This window comes from Sus scrofa, chromosome 2 (assembly GCF_054392235.1).
Source record: "Sus scrofa isolate SSC_HxYL_T2T_F1_AM1 chromosome 2, Sscrofa_HxYL_maternal_Yorkshire_Landrace_v2.0, whole genome shotgun sequence".
NCBI lineage: Eukaryota > Metazoa > Chordata > Mammalia > Artiodactyla > Suidae > Sus > Sus scrofa.
In genome coordinates this window covers 117,056,910-117,072,233 of record NC_139384.1, presented here as the reverse complement: position 1 = coordinate 117,072,233, position 15,324 = coordinate 117,056,910, and the positions used below count along the sequence as shown (strand labels likewise).

Below are 15,324 nucleotides of genomic sequence, written 5' to 3'. Positions count from 1 at the left end.
GGTTGCTAACATGCCAGGGACGGCGCCTTTAGTGACGTCAGGCGCGCAAGGCCACTAGCGCAGGCACCCTGCCTGCGGGCCAGGGGAAACCCTCTGTGGTTGGTTCCCTAGTAACAAAGTAAACAAAAGAGAGTAGTGTAAAATGTGCAGCAACACTTTGCATGAAAATACTTTAAGAGATTGGAAGCTCCTAATTTGAGTTCGTTTGTGCAAAACTGCAGATATGCAGCTTATTGTTTATTAAGACCGCTTTGACGTTTCCCTCAGCTCAGGTACAAATTTTATACGGCTTTCTTCCTTAGAGCATTGATGTTAGAAAACTTGTAACTGTGCATTTATTTTCTGTGTTTTTGAAATATAAATCTTTAAAACGGTATTGGTGGTGTTAATATCCAGGGCTCTTTATTAAAGAATTAGGAGCCATCCTTTTGAAATGTCAACAAAGATAGCACTAGCTCCCAGTCTCTGTGGAAGGGTAGGAGCCTAATTTAGGGGGGCACCTTGTTCAGAGTTGTAGAACTATCTCCTGTCAGGAAGCTGAAAGAAAAATTTACTTTTCTCTTGGGTAATTTCATTTAGTAATCATAATTGGCCTAAGGTGCTCCCTGTTCTTAAAATCTCTTAAGTTTTTTGTTACTTTTTGGTGAGTTGAGATCAGAGTCCTGGCCTCTCTCCTCTGTTGCAATAATGTTGAATAAAGTTTTCTTTGCCTGTTTAACGTTGACATCAGTGACGTGGAACTTTGATTTGAGCAGATGCAAACATACAAACAAAACACCAGACCAGAAGTTGAAGTTAGTATTTGTTTTTTAAAAAAATTATTCATTTAGCATTGTTCAGATATTTCACTCCTTGCTTAGCACTGGGTCTGAGTACTGAATAGTAGAGGAGTAGGACATGGTCCTTGCTCTTATAGCACTTAGGTTCAAATGGAGATAACACAATGAACAGTTGCATTCATTCTGAATTTGGAAGTGTGTCGTAAATAACAGGTATAGAATCTACAATAAAATTTTTCTAAAGGATTTTTGTAGATAAGGTGGACAGGATAGTGTCTTCTGCCTGCTTCAGGGTGACAGAGTAATGCAGTTGCTTCTGCAGTGTAGAATTACAAGGCCTCGGTGTCTTAATGCTGGGTTCTAGTGTGAGGAAATCCATTGGTGACACACCCCAATTTTAGCTTCCTACCTGGGCATTTTCAGTAATGAGGTGGCTCCTTGGGTTTCCTGTCTCCTTTATTAACAACCTTATTCAAAGCCATACATGGAATAGGGTTAGTATGTAATGCCACTTCCTTCTACTTCTCAAAAAAGTCCAGTAATTAACTCATTGAAAGCCAAAAAAAAAAAAAAAAAAAAAAAAGTGCATCATCTTTCCTTTCTTACAATTTCTCATTTTACTGTTGTGTTCCTCATCTTGATTAATGGCATTATTCTTCATTCAGGTGTTAAGGCATAAAATCTTGGAGTCATCCTTTACCTTTGCTTCCCACCTGCAACAATCCTTGTCAGTAACTGAGCCATGCAAAGCGCCAAATAATTCTGAAGTAGCAAAATCAAACTAATGGTTCCAAATTAATTAGAACATATCATGTTCTAGTTTTTCTCCAAATGTGACTCTTAGCTATTCAGAATCAGAAATGTGATTTGTTAAAAATGCAGATTGTAGGTCACTATTCCAGAAATCCTGAGCCAGAATTTTTGGGACTGGGGACGTGGACTCTGTATGCATTTTATTAAGCTAACAGGATGATTTTTAATTGCATTAAGGTTTAAGAATCTCTGCTTTCCCTCACCACCTGAATCTAAATGTTGTTAAATTTTCTCCATTTATCTAATGACTCTGTCATTAATTAGTTCTTCTGTAACCTGCTCCTGGAAAGGAATTATTTTTATATTGCTGTGGGTCTTAAGTACCAGCAAATTATTGTGTTTTTGCATAATACCATATTATTTGTAAAGTATTATGAAACTAGGAGCAGGTTTCCTGGGAGAAAATACTGTATTTTGCTTGTGTAATATAAAATGACAATTTGGGGGCACACATGTCTTTTTAAAAGACAAGTTGTCAAACTATGTTTAATTGCTATTTCTGATTTTTTTCTATTAATAATAGTGCTACTTGTTCATTTATGCTTTCATTTGTCTCACAATCAAGTTTTGCCAGGCACTAGAAATTTAAAAACATATAGGGGAGAAAAATTATTAAACAAGCAATTTATATCAATTTATTTAATGTGAATATTGGGAAAAGACCACCATGATTTTTATTTATGTTACTTTATTTTTATTATTACTTTTTTTTTTTTTTTTACAGCTACACCTTCAGCATCTGGAGGTTCCCAGGCTAGGGATTGAATTGGAGTTGCAACTTCTGGCTTACACCACAGCTACAGCAATGCCAGATCCAAGCCACATATGAGAACTTTGCCTCAGCTTGCCACAATGCCAGGTCTTGACCTACTGAGCAGGGCCAGGGATCGAATCAGCATCCTCATGGAGACTCTGATGTGTTCTTAACCCACCGAGCCATAGTGGAAATTCCCATTATTTTGATTTGTCAGGGAACACCTCAGTTGAAAGAACATCAGTCTTCCATGGAAGTTATGTAAAATACTACTGGCTTGATAAGTAAAGTGTAACCTCCACCCCAGTATGGTATTGAGCAATAATTTTGAATATTAATTAAGCATCTATCATGTGCCAATATTTTGTTATCAAAGGTTAAATGATTACCTTTGGTTAGTCCTTGCCAAGAAAATCCCAACTCATTATTATTCCTATTTTACAATTAAGGAAACTGAGGTAAAGGATAATCAAACTGGCAAAAATCAACATGAGCTTAAGTAATAGATCTAGGCAATGAATCCAGCATTCTAGCGGTATAAGTAGGCTATTCCACACTACATTTTATCTTCTCCTAATTATAGGGTTCCATGATTCGAGTTTTACGTACTGTTTCAATCAGCTATTGCTAGAATAATGCTCATAACCACTAACCAAAAATGTATCAGTGCCATACAGCAAATAAGCACTTACTTCTCACATGTCTTTGGTCTAAGTGAGATTGACTAATTTAGGCTGCTTTGTATAGGCTTCCTTCTAGGCTGTACATAAATTTAGTTCCATTTTACTCTGGGCATCCCTGAGTCTTCTGGGATGAGAAGGCCATCTCTTTTTAAGTATAGGATCAGAACTTCTTGAGACAGAGTGGGTAAGTGGCAAAGAGGTGGGGAGACAGGCATAACAAGAAATGAGGAGTCATGTTTGTCTCTTTTTTAAAACAGTGAAAACAGCTGGTTACCCTAAAGCCCTACCTGATGTCCTTGACAGACATCTCATTGGAGAAAGGTATGTCACATGGCCTCTTCCTGCTTCCAGGAGTGTGGTACTTGTAACATTAAAATGGACATATTCTAGTCTCTAACAAAATTTGCTTATGATAGCAAGAAAAAAGAGGCAATTTTTATTGATAGGAATTTCATTTTCACTTTAATCTAATATAGAGAACAAGGCTCAAATAAGGGTTATATGGTGTCGAAATTCTCTTGCTTGTCCATTCAGGAAGAGAGAAGGTAGGAAATTGGCTCAACTGTAATGGTCATTCATAATGCCATCTGACAGGATGGGTCTCTTATAATTAAGTGGCAGAACACTTCCACATCAGGAGGGACTGTCTATATCCTGAAGTCCCAAAGGAAGCAGAGTTCAGTAGTCCAGAAAAGAGAATATGAACTTCTGACAAAACCAGGAGGCCAAGAGGATAACTAAAAAGCTAGAATGTGAAGGCAGAATTGGAATGTTGGAGGGGCAACTCAAGAGCAATAGTTCAAGAATCACAATGAATAGTGTTAGAGTTAGCACCACATAACCAAGTAGGAAAATGAATAAATACTAGAATTTAATATCGAAAAGAAAACAGTCATTTAAATGGGCTCTGGTTCCTGAGAGGAAAGCACCTAGGTAAACCCCACAGTTTCCCTGGATCTCTGCCTGGGGAAAATTTTTCAGCTAGAGTGCATTGACATGGAGTTCAAACAGAACATTGGAGTCTCTCATATCCAAAGAGGTAGAGAACAAAGCTCTGGGCTTTTGAAGCAGTTGGGCTCTGTGGGCCACAGCATGAAGAGAAGGAGTCTCTGGAGGTAATGAAGTTTGTGTGGAGGTTCCCCATAAGTCCTTGACTGAAAGCTGGGCATTAGTACCATACATAGCTACCCCGAATTTATAAGTGATGGCTGCAGGAGAGCTGAGAGCAGAATGGAGATATTAGACATTAAGCGGTGCTGGGAACTTTGGAGTTATGGCTCAGACATACTGAAATAGATCTCTTTAACACCTCCTAGCAATGTGAGAATAAAGCTGAATCACTGCTTTATGATAAAGGCCACACCTAGAGAAAGGCCCACTCTAGACTCACTTTAACAAAGCTTAAAACCAAGCCCTAACAAGATTCTTAGAGAAGGCAGAGTTTTGAGAGTAGATCTCACCAATTTATTGGGACTCAGAAAACAGAAATTATGTAGTCTCAAGAACAGAAATATAAAGGTTAAATTAATTACCTTTAACTTATGGGACAACATTACACAGTTTAATATATATGCATTGGGGCTCCAAAAGAAAAATAAGTATAATGAGGCAATAAAATATTTTTGAAAAATAGTTGAAAAATCTTTGACTTAGAGTTGCAGGAAGATTAGAGAACAGTAAGCAAGATAAACACCAAGAATATCACATTTAGGCATATCACAGTCACACAGAGTCACAATTATAAGAATCCAAATTAGAACATCTTGAAAGGAGCCACAGAAAAAAGGATGCACTAAATACAGAAGAGCAATGGTACATATGAAGGTATAGTTCTCATCAGATACAATGGTATACAGAAGCAGCAGCATCTTTATGTTGCTAAAAGAAATAAAAAGCTATCAATCTATAATTCTATCTCCAGTAAAATTATCTTCCAAAAATATGGCAAAATAAGATATTTTCAAGCAAGTAAAAGCTCAAGAAGTTTATTTCAAGCAGACTACTACTACAGCACTTTCAGGCTGAGTGGAAGTAATACAAGATGGAAATTTCAATATATAGAAAGGAAAGAATGGCAAGTGGAAATGGAAAATCAGTGTGTAAATATAAAAACTAGTTTTTGAAACTCTCTTCTAATTTTCTTAAAAATAATGTAATACTTTGCAAATAACATTCTAAGACCACATTTGTGATGCATGTCCATGTAAAAATAGGGCAGTAGAGCATAAAGGTAAAGGACAGGGGAGGTAATATAAATGGAAATACATTTTTTCCCATTTGTGAAATATGACATGTTAAATGTGAAGTTTGAAATGTTAGGTGTCAAGTGAGAAGTGGGATGTTTTAAATAGAATCACACTCTTGTAAGGCTGTTGCATTTGGAAGTATAAGATGGGAAATGCCAGGAGTGAAGTGGGATTTATGAAATAGGACACTCATAAGGTTAGGAGTGAAAATTGAAATGACACAATATTGATGCTAAATAGATGTTGTTGAAATAATAATAATGAGAAATATTGTTAGACTTAAATAGCAACTAGCAAAAAATAATGAATAGAGTTATATCTATGGAAAGATAATAAAAATAGCTGCAAATAAAAATATTGTCAGGTATTTATTCAGTAGATTATGAAAATGTCATTTTCTAATAATTAAAGTGATATGTTGATACTACTGAAGTTTAGAAAGTTACTGTATAAAGAAAGTTACTGTATAAAGAAGCAATAATTCTATCACCCTGAGAATTTCCTTTCAATATACCAATTTTATATATGTGCCTTTGCGTATGTGTCTGTGTATGTTTATACATATACAATTTTTGCTTATAATTTAGAACATAAAATTTATATCTCTACATATCATAAATATCTTGCCTAAAGTCTCTTTGTAAACATCAATTTTAAGGATTTATTATCTTTATTTAATACATTGGATAGTTTCCCTTTACCTGGAGCACTGCTATTAAAAAAAAAACTCCTAAGGTATTTTTGTTTTGGGGGGTTTATTTTTTGCTTTATAGGGCTGCTCCTGTGATCTGTGGATGTTCCAAGGCTGGGTGTCAAATCGAAGCTGCAGCTGCTGGCCTATGCCACAGCCACAGCAATTCAGAATTCAAACCGCATTTGTGACCTGAACCACATCTCGTGGCAAAGCTGGATCCTTAACGCAGTGAGCAAGGCCAGGGATCGAACCTACAGCCTCATGGAAACTAGTCAGGTTCTTAACCCACTGAGCCACAACAGGAACTCCCAGAAAATTCCTAAGGTATTGTTTTGTTTAAATATTCTCTGCATCTCTGCCAGTGAGTTATTTCTTAAAGGAATATATGCCAGTGACCTCATTTTAGGATACTAGGTGTACAAAGTCTTTATGTTTTGATGATAAAAAAAAAAATTGTGTGTGCCAGCTATTGGAAAAGCAAAAGTTGATAGAGCTGAGGCAATACTAAATAGTGAACAGTCTCATTGACTGTAGCTGAGCATCCAACTCAGTGAATAACTATGTGGAGTAAACTCAAGACTGTGTTTTAAGTACAGGCAAGAACACAGGAGGCTGGTGTGTGAGAGCAGAGCAAGTATGGAATAAGGTGACAACACCTTTACCTCCCATTTATTGCCATCATTACTTGATCAGTGAAAAGATCTTACTGTTCTTTAATAGAGTTGAAGCCAAATTCGGAATTTTTTTAGAGACACTATACTTGTGTTATTAATTCCAAAAAGAGCGTGTGATATCTGGATAGTAATTGTTATTTTTTTAATTGGTTCATTATTTTAGAAGGATATACTTGATGCCATGTAAGAGAGAAATGCTTCCTAATGAGCAGTTGCTTCCGTATGATGAAAACCTAATTTTAAAATATTTTAAAAATTTTAAATATTTTCAAATATTTTTATTTGAACAGACCTTCAATTTATATTGTTCAAAATTCAAACTGTATGAAAAGATGTTACTGAAAAACTACTTTCCATCCCTATTCATCAGATAAACAATTCCTCTCTCAAAGCCTAATAAAATTTTCAGTTTCTCATGCATCTTCCAGAGATATACATATACAAATTATATAAAAGCATCCTTTGTAACACAACTGAGGTGGTAGTATTCTTTATACTACCATCAAGTACCTTTTTGTGTGCTTCATTATTTTTTAAAATACCTTGGGGATCATTTTGTATCAGTACCTCATGAGGTTTGTTATATTGATTTATTAAGGGCTGAATTGTGATTTTTGTTAGTGGGTTTTTGATTTTGTTAGAGGGTTAGGGTTAGGGTTAGGGTTAGAGGGTTAGGGTTAGGGTTAGGGTTAGGGTTAGGGTTAGGTTAGCTTTTGCCTTCTTTGGCCTCTTTCTCCATAAATAATAATAAAGGTCTATTTTATGACTGTGTTGGTGTAAAGACAAATAAAATCTAGTCTGAATTCATTATCATTTGTTATTATATTTGTTCCTTTTGATTTTAAAATAAATTTAAATTAGCACATTTTCATGATCTCTAAAAGTATTGTGAGCCTTAGGCACTATGACTATGATTAATTAAAAGAGAAGTCACATGTGGTTTTCTTACTACAAAGTTTTCCATATTAAAGACATTAGTTTATTTTAATCAGATTCCCACTGATGGTCAGTTAGATTGTTTTCAAACTTTTTTATTTTTGAAATAGTAAATGGAGTTTAAAAGTTGTAAGGTAAATGAAAAGATGGAACCAAATGTAATAAGTATTTACATACTCCATTGGAATGGTACCACCTTCTAAACTAAGATTATTATTTTGTTTTATTTTCCTACATTTTTTTTAGCTGATAGTAAACCAAATAGATACCAGGTGCTAGCAAGGATATAAAGTAGCACATATTGTCTATCATGATTTTTCTTTTCTTTCTCTGCATACTCCATCCTCTTTCTTTCCCTCCTCCTCTTTTCATACAGATAAATATTACTATTCTCTTCACACATCTTTCTTGTTACCTATCATTTCTTTGCATTTGTTTCATAAAGACTTATTTATATTTAAACACTTGGTAGAATTCAAAGATGAGGAAAAGGCCAGAATATACCCAAGGATTGTTAATATTTGAAATGTGCCTTCATAGAATTTTCTTGAGATCAATTCATAGATAAATAGCCTAACACAAATAATTCACATGCTGTAAAATGTCTTATAAAGCCAAATTATCACATTGTCTTGTATCCTGGATTCTCACAAGTTCATCAGCTGTGTTATGTGTTTTACCTTATCTTTTATGCCTATCTCTTGACAAAATCATCTCCTAGGTATGTATGTTGGCAATTTTAGCATTAACATGAAACTCTCACAGTATACTTAGCTCAGATTGGCTTCTCTCAGTAAGATATTTTTCCAATTACTTTTATGTCTGTAGACCAGGCATTAAAACTAAAAGAGGCAGGGGATGAGTAGGTAAATGCATATATATAATCAACTAGATAACAATGGTCCTGTCTAAAAGTAAATTTGTTACTTAGTTTTAGTCAGATTTCATCATACAAGACTAGAAGGCATAAGTTGATTTTTTTCCTTCGCATAAACCAGAAATTCATATATTTATCAGAAATCATTTTTAAAATAGCAAATAAACAAAATATCAAAATAACAAACACTGTGCATTCAGTCAAATCAAATATATTTGTGAGCTGTATAAATCTTTGATAGGCAGTGTAAAACTTCTGTGTAAACTCTGAGAACAGGGATTTGTAACTGCCTTGATATTTAGTGAGTGTGCTGACAAGTGGTTGGTGTTCAATAAATACAGGTTAATAACAGAATAAATAGAAAAAGTTAGATTTCTACTTTTGAGTAATAGTAGTAATGTTTCTTTTATTCATATAACACAGTTCTCTGAGGAATAAAAATGATATAAAGATATAATGCAGATTCTTCAGATTAATCACATCCCTTTATTTGAAGGATAAAAATTAACACTAAATAGATATTTGCATATCTGTAGAATCTTATAATTCTTATATACTTACACAGAAGTAAATGCAGTCCCCTAAATTTTGTGGAAAAGAAAAGGAATATCTAGAGAGGTTGTATAATTTTTTTAATGGACAAATTTATTGAAGGCAGAATTAAACTCAGACCTCCTAATTTTTAAAATTGAGTCCTTTAAAAATTTTTTTGTGTTGGAGTATAGTTGACTTACAATGTTGCATTAGTTTCAGGTGTACAGCAAAGTGAATCAATTGTTTATATATACATACACACACACACACACACATATATACATCTGTTCTAATTTCCCATATAGATTGTTACAGAATGTTGAGTAGATTTCCCTGTGTTGTATAGCAAGTCATTAACTGTTATCTATTCTCTACTTAGTAAGTGTGTATATGTCAATCCTATTACCCCAATTTATCCCTCCTCCTTGGCAACCGTAAGTTTGATTTTGAAATCTGTGAGTTTGTTTCTCATTTATAAATAAGTTCTTTTGTATCATTTTTAATATAATCCACATATGAGATATCATATGATATTTATCTTTCTTTGTCTGACCTACTTCACTTAGTATGATAATTTTGACTTCCCTTGCGGCTCATGGTGTAACTACATGGCATTGCTTCTAGAGTATGATAATCTCTAGGTCCATCCATGTTGCTACAAATGTTATTTCATTCTTTTTATGACTGAGCGGTATTCCACTGAATATATGAACCATATCTTCCTTATCCATTCCTCTGTCAATGAACATTTAGGTTGCTTCTATATCTTGGCTATTGGGAATAGTGCTGCAGTAGACATTGGGATGTACATATCTTTTCAAATTATGATTTTCTCCAGATAGAAGCCTAGGAGTGGATTGCTAGATCATACAGTAGTTCAATTTTAGTTTTTTGAGGAAGCTCTATACTGTTATTTTTTTTTTTTTCCTTTTTTAGGGCTGTACCTGCGGCATATGGAAGTTCCCAGGCTAGGGGTCGAATCAGAGCTGTAGCTGCCAGCCTACACCACTGCCACAGCAATGTGGGATCCAAACCATGTCTGTGACCTACAGCACAGCTCACGGCAATGCCAGATCCCAACCCACTGAGCGAGGCCAGGTATTGAACCTGCATCCTCATGGATGATAGTTGGATTTGTTTTCACTGCACCACAACAGGAATTCCTGATACTGTTCTTGATAGTCATTGTACCACTCCACATTTCCACCAGCAGTGTAAGAGGGTTCCCTTTTATCCACATCCTCTCCATTATTTATCGTTTGTAGACTTTTTGATAATGGCCATTCTAACCAGTGTGAGGTATTAACCTGATTATAATTTGGATTTGCATTTCTCTAATAATTAGCAATGTTTAGCATCTTTTCAGGCACTTTTTAGCAATTTCTGTGTCTTCTTTGGAGAAGTGTCTAGATCTTCTCCCTGTTTTTTTTTTTTTAATTTTTGTTTTGTGTTTGTTTTGATGTTGAACTTCATGAGTTATTTGTGTACTTTGGATATCAATACCTCGTCTATTGCTTCTCTTGCAAATTCTTCTCCTATTCTGCATTTATGTTTTCTTTTGCTGTGCAAAAGATTTTAAGTTTAATGAGGTCCCATTTGTTTTGTTTATATTTTCATTACCTTAGGAGGTAGATCAGAAAAGTTATTGCTGTAATTTATGGGAAAGGTTGTTCAGCCTATGTTTTCCTCTAAGAGTTTTATAGTATTGGTTCTTATATTTAGGTCTTTAATCCATTTTGAGTTTGTTTTTGTGTATGGTATTAGAGCGTGTTCTAATTTCATTTTTTTGCATGTAGTTGTCCTGTTTTCCAGGTACCACTTATTGAAAAGACTATTTTTTCTATTTTCTATTCTTGCCTCCTTTGTCAAAGATTAATTGACTATAGGTATACATTAATTTCTGGGCTTTCTATTCTGTTCCATTGATCTATATTTTTGTGTCATTACCTTACTGTTCTGATGATTATAGCTTTGCAGTATAATCTGAAATCAGGGAGCTTGATTTCCTACAGCTTCATTTTTCTTTGGCTCTTTGGGGTCTTTTTATTTCTATACCAATTAAAAAAATTTTTCTAGTTCTTTGAAAAATGCTATTTGTAAATTTGATAGGAATTGCATTGAATCTGTAGGTTGCCTTGGGTAGTATAGCCATTTTGAGAATATCAATTCTTTGAATCTAATAACATTGTATAACTTTCCATCTATTTATGTCATCTTTGATTTCTTTCATCATCATCTTATAGTTTTCAGAGTATAGGTTTTTACCTCCCAAGTAGGTTTATTCTTAGTTATTTTATTCTTTTGGATGTGATGGTAAATGGGATTGTTTCCTTACTTAGCTTCCTAATATTTATTGTTAATGTATAAGAATGCAAGAGATTTCTGTGTGTTAATTTTGTATCCTGCAATTTTACCAAATTCATTGATAAGTTCTAATAGTTTTCTGATATCCTCTTTAATATTTTCTGTGTATAATATCTTGTCATCTGCAAACAGTGACAGTTTTATGTCTTCTTTTCCAATATTGATCCCTTTCATTTCCTTTGTTTCTCTGACTGCCTTGGCTAGGAGTTCCAAACCTATGTTGAATAAAAGTGTTCCGAGTGGACATCCTTGTCTTGTTCCTGACCTTTGAGGAAATACTTTCATTTTTTCACCATTGAGAATGATTTTAACTGTGGATTTGTCATATGTGCCCTTTATTATGTTCAGGTAGATTCCCTCTGAGCCCTATTTCTGAAGAGTTTTATCAATAGATGCAGAGAAAACTCTGCATCTGTTGAGATGACCATATAGTTTCTATTCTTTAGTTTGTTGATGTGATATGTCACACTGATTTATTTTTGAATATTGAAGAATCCTTGCATCTCTGTAATAAATCCCACTTGATCATGGTGTGTGATCCTTTTAATATATTGTTGGATTTTGTTTGCTAATATTTTGTTGAGGATTTTTACATCTAAATTCATTGCTGATATTGACCAGTAATTTGTTGTTGTTATATCTTTGTCTGGATTTGCTATCAGGGTGCTTATGACCAGTAGAATAAGCTTGGGAGTGCTCCTTCCTTTACAGTTTTTTGGAAGAGTTTCAGAAGAATAGATGTTAACTTTTATCTAAATGTTTGATAGAATTCATCTGTCAAGCCATCTATTCCTGCACTTTTTTTTTTGAAAGTTTTAAAATCACAGTTTTAATTTCAGTACTTGTGATTGTTCTATGCATATTTTCTGTTTCTCCATGGTTCCAGTCTTGGAAGGTTTTACGTTTGTATGAATTTGTCCTTTTCTTCTATGTTGTTCATTTTATTGGCATATGGTTACTTGCAGTATGATCCTTTGTATTTCTGTGGTGTTAGTTGAAGCTTCTTTTTCATTTCTAATTTGATGGTTTGAGTCCTCTACCTTCTTTTTTGATGAGTCTGGCTCAAGGTTTATTAATTTTATCTTTTCAAAGAACCAGATTTTAGTTTTGTTGACCCTTTCTTTTGTTTTCTTCATCTTTATTTTTGCTCTGCTCTTTACGATTTCTTTCTACCATCTTTGGGATTCGTCTGTTCTTCTTTCTCTAGTTGCTTTAGGTGTACAATTAGGTGTTAATTTGAGATTTTTTTCTCATTTGGTGAGATACGATTATATTGCCTTAAACTTCCCTCTCAGGACTGTTTTTTCTATGTCCCATAGGTTTTGGATTGTGGTATCTATATTGTCATTTGTCTCTAAGTTTTTTCTGATTTCCTCTTTGTTTTCTTAATTGGTCCATTGGTTGTTGAGTGGCAAATCATTTAGTTTTCACAAGTTTGTGTTTTTTTGCCATTTTTTTTCCTTGCAGTTGATTTCCAATCTCATAATGTTGTGTCTGGGAAAGAAACTTGTTATGATTTCATTTTGCTTAAATTTACTGAGGCTTGATTTGTGTCCAAGGTCTGATCTATCCTGGAGAATGTCCCATGTGCACTTGAGAATGTATATTCTGCTGCTTTCAGATGGAATGTTCTATAGATATCAGTTAAATCCATCTAGTCTAATGTGTCATGTATGGCTTGTGTTTCTTATTAATTTTCTGCCTGGATGATCTGTCCATTGATGAAAGTGTGGTGTTAAAATTTCCCACTATTATTGTGTTGCTGTTGATTTCTCCTTATATGTCTGTTAGCATTTGCTTTATATATTGAGGTGCTCCCATGTTGGTTGCATATATACTTATAGTTGCTATATCTTCTTGGTCGTTATGTAGTACCCTTCTTGTCTCTCATAACTGTCTTTGTCTTAAAGTCTATTTTGTCTGATATGAGCATTGCCACTCCATCTTTCTTTGGATTTATATGTACATGGAATATCTTTTTCTGTGTCCTCACTTTTTGTATGTGTCCCTAGGTCTGAAGTGAGTCTCTTGTAGACAACGTGTATATGGGTCTTATTTTTGTATCCATTCAGTTTGTATCATTTATCTGAAATATTTAATCCATATACATTTAACGTAATTATCAGTATGTATGTTCTTATTGCCATTTTGTTAATTGTTTTGGATTTGTTTTTGTTGGTCATTTTCCTTCCCTTCCTATTTTGTTCTCTTCCTTTGTTATTTGATGACTGTCATGACTGTCTTCAGTGTTGTGTTTGGATTCCTGTATCTTTTTTGTGTGTGTATATCTATTGTAGTTTTTTGTTTCGCAGTTACTATGAGTTTTTGATACACACACACACACACTCAAGACTGTTTTGAGTTACTGGTTTATTAATTTCAAATGGCTGTACTCTCCTCATTATTGCTTATTTGATATCATATTTGTGTGTGCATGATTTCTTACCCTATTTCTTACCCTGTTTGACTTTAGCAGTGAGCTTTGCCATTCAAAATTTTCTTGTATCTCATTGTGGTCTTTTCTTTTTCACTTAAATAAGTTTCTTTAGCATTTGTTGTGGAGCTGGTTTACTGGTGCCAAATTCTTTTAGCTTTTGCTTATCTGTAAAGATTTTGACTTCTCTGTCAAATCTATATGAAAATTTGGCCCTTTTCTACTATATCATGTTTTCTAATCTGTCTCTAGTGCTATCCCTCAGCAAATAATTGGATAATAAGTATTTGCTTCCTATATCTATGAGGGTTTTTGATTTTTTAATTGTAACTTCTATTAGTAAGGCAAAAAGTTTAAAATTAAATTAACTGTTTTTTCTTATTCTAAAATGGAGTTAATATGACTCTTGGATATATGCAACAAAGTTGGATTTTTTGAGTGTGAAACCAATAAAATTATTTAAGCCATAGTGAAATTTGTAACTGTGGCTTGAAGACCACTTTTTCCATGATTAATTATCAGCAATGAATGATTTGTTTCCTGTAATATCAAGTAAACTTATTTTTAAATTTGAAAATAATGTAGTGTCTTAACAATTTTTATCTTAAAGTTTTAAAAAGATGTCAAAGAATGATTAGAATCATTGGAAAAATATAAATTTGCTGTTTAATAAATTAAGAATTTTCTTTTAAAAAATCAGCACCAAATATATTTGCCATATAAGTATTTTCCGGCAGTCCTACTGAGGATTCCTTATTAGTCTAATAAAGGTAACCTATTAATTATTAATCTTATAATTAGATATCTTAATAAAGATATACTAATCAGGCTTCAATGTTCATGATAACCACCAGCAATCAGCACATAACATGCCAAGAAGGGGAATCTGGGTAGATCACCAAATAAGTATTTCTCTCTCATGAACAGTGTTGCAGTTTTCTAATTTTGATTTTTTTAAAAAGGGTACAATAAAATAAAACTACATTTACAACCTATCTATAACCTCAGGAATGCCCTAGAATGTGTATGTCTGCTGAGTGGGCCCTGAAGGTGGATGAGGTGGAGAGATTGTGTCTGAAACTTCTAAATGGAGCTAGGTGGTACATCTACACACCTTGGCATGCCAAATAAATGCTCACAAGCCGCAGCTCATGGTGCAACTTGATTATTTATCTAGCATCACTCTCTTGTTTATACACTGTGTCTGGTTATTCATTTACTTCTTGGCATGCTTCTTGGTTTAGTTTTACTTACGTTGCTGTTGAAGACATTTATCCTACACTTGGTCTATACTCTGGGTTAGAGCACTCCAGCCTCAAGAAAGGCCTTTAAAGATTATAGAATATGTATACAGCCATTAATTACAATTTTCACCCATCTTATCGAGTCTCTGAGAAAACATCACTAAATTAGGTAAAGGCAAATAAGAGAAGTAGAAACTGGGAATTCCATTATTTAATATCTGCACTGTTCCTATGTTTTTTTAAACAAACAACTTGTTTAACATGAATCACTGGAGGATACTAATAATAAATA

At 33.9% G+C, this 15,324-nt stretch overlaps 1 protein-coding gene across 11 annotated transcripts in view; it reads left to right on the top strand.

Moving 5' to 3' along the window:
* Positions 1–15,324, top strand: part of LOC110259429 (uncharacterized) — a 904,175-nt gene that overhangs the window by 184,198 nt on the left and 704,653 nt on the right. For 6 of the 11 annotated variants that reach the window (XM_085014126.1, XM_085014128.1, XM_085014121.1 and 3 more), the window contains exon 1: positions 62–272. The exons of 2 other annotated variants lie outside the window; for them this stretch is intronic. The gene's annotated coding sequence lies outside the window, so the exon portion shown is untranslated. Of the gene's footprint in view, positions 1–61; positions 273–3,286; positions 3,351–15,324 lie in introns of those variants that run through there. 3 more of the 11 variants (XR_014838426.1, XM_085014125.1, XM_085014120.1) reach the window with 1 other exon arrangement.